Here is a 2452-nt window from a genome sequence, read left to right as displayed (position 1 = left end):
AGTGAGGAAAAAGTAGAATAAGTGGAGATAAAGTCGTAGAAGGTTAAAGGGCCAGAACAGGTAGGGTCTTGGTCAGCTTGGGACCTTCTGTAAGTAGATGCTGAGATAGAGTTAGGAGTGCCAGAACTAAGTTTATTGGGGGTAAGAAACGGTGGAAGATAAAGGGGGTGGGAGGCAGAATTGATCAGGGAAAGCCTTCAGGTTACAATGCAGATCTAACATCTGTGAAAGACAAGAGGAAAGGAGACATGATTGGGCAAGGAGAGCCTTAATTGTGATGCAGATTGGACATGGTTTCAGTCAAACCAAGGGGTCAGAGCAAAGATGGCCCATGAGAAGAGCCTCACAGTTGGCAGGAATAGGCATGTTCTAATACCTCCATCATACTTAGTCACTGGCTGGGGACTGCCTGGGTAGAGCGGCCTCAAATGCTGCAGCAGATCCTGAAGGTGCTGCAGCAGGAAGCTACCAGCAAACTGCACTCTAGCAGCTGGACAGTAAGTTAGTTCTTGAAGGGATATCTGAGCAGCACACCACTATGTCTGCCACATTGTTTGGTTTTGATTTTTACTCTGAGTGAAAAGTGTTCTGAGCAGAGGAGTACATGATCTGGCTTAATTGTCAAGACTTACTTTGGCTGTGTTGAGTATAGACTATAGCAGGCAAGGGTAGAAGCAGAGAGGAGGTTAATGCAATAACCCACAAGAGCTGATGGAAGTCTGGACCAGGCTGGAGGTGATAGAGGTGGTAAGAAATGGTCATATTCTGCATGTACAATGCACATACCTGATGTAGATAACTTCTTCAAGAACTACCCTGCTCTTCTATTCTACTCCTATTCTCCCAATCAATTTGTTGCTTCTGATCCTCCAACACCAAAACAGAGAGACAGAGAGAGGTAAGGGTTTTGAAGACTCTCCCTTGACTGCTGAAGTAGCATGATTGTTTGAAGCTGTACATACCTCAGTAAAGATCGTGTTGTAATCCATTCCTGTGGGAGTAGGCATATTGTGGTTGGGACATTTTGATTAGGTTATTTCAGTTGAGTCATGCCCCGGTCTTAATCCTCTTACTGCAGTCCTTTAGAAGACATGAAATTCAGAGAGGTACACAGAGAAACACACACACACACACACACACACACACACACACACACACACACACACAAAACTCCAGAAAAGCTGAGAGAGAAGCAGCCAGAAGTTAGAAGCAATGGAACCTGGAAGAGAAGGGAGAGACCAGCAGAGACGTTGCCTTGTGTCTGCCCATGTGACCAAGGAGCTGAGGATTGTAGGTAGCTGATCTTTGGGGATAAAGTGTCACCTGTTGATGCCTTGAATTGGAAATTTTCACAGCCTAAGAGCTGTAAACTTATAAGTTAATAAATCCCCATTGTCAAAGCCAACCCATTTCTGGTATATTGCATTTTGTCAGATTTAGCAAACTAAAACATGTAGTAATCTAGTATTGGTGTGCTCTGTGGGTGATAGGTGTCAGATGCTGATATTCTATAAAGGGAATTTTGGGGGGTTATTGTTCTTCCAAGATCCATCCATTGGATTCCTCCAACTATACTTTCCTAGTGCGGCCCAAAATTCATGCTATCCAAAATTTCTCCTCTGCTCCTGTCTCCAGTGATCTCCCCCACAACAGACTCACCTGTGGATGTCTTCTTGGGGAGAGTCCTTTCAGTATAACTCAGTAGCCTCTGACAGGTTCACATATGTCCCACAAAACACATGGATATATTTATCACCATCAAAGAAAGTGCATATTTCTTCTCTTACATCCTTTTTTCTCTTCCTTTAGGCTTGCCTTTAGATTTTCCATCTATGTGTCATGTACCAGGTTCTGCATCCCCCACATGCTAAAAGAAACAGGCCAAATCTTCAGTTGGTTCTTCCAGAGTGTGTTTCATTTGATGTGGCAGACTGAAAGAATGGCCACAATTCTACACCTATCCCAGTATCCACACTCCATGCAATATGAATTTGTAGTTCTTCCCATCAGGGAGTGGAGTCCACATCTGTACCATTAAACATGGTCTTAAATTTAGGTTGGTAAAAGCAATGTTGTGCCAGATGCTAGGCTAGGCTTCAAAAGATCCTGTTTATTTTTACTCTGCCTTTTGGGACTCTTAAACCCCTTCCATATGAACAAACATGGCCTAGCCGGCTGGAGGGTGACAGGACATACGGAAAGGAGATGATTCATCCCAGTTGAAGCCCAGCTGGGCCAGCCGTCTCCAGTTGATCAGACAGCTGAATGCAGAAGCATGACCCCAGGCAAAATCAGAAGACTTGCCAGCTGATTGCAGCCCCTATAGTTGTCTTGTACAATTTTGAACTAAAGCAATGTTCATGTTGTTTTCAGCCACTAACATGCAGTTGAACTTTGTTAAGTGGCGAAATCTAATCGACATCCTTGAGTTAAGTTGATGGAAGTTACGCCA

This window comes from Choloepus didactylus, chromosome 3, assembly GCF_015220235.1.
Source record: "Choloepus didactylus isolate mChoDid1 chromosome 3, mChoDid1.pri, whole genome shotgun sequence".
In the NCBI taxonomy this organism is placed as follows: Eukaryota; Metazoa; Chordata; class Mammalia; order Pilosa; family Megalonychidae; genus Choloepus; species Choloepus didactylus.
The sequence above is the reverse complement of the archived record's forward strand: the minus strand, read 5'-3'. Positions refer to the sequence as shown.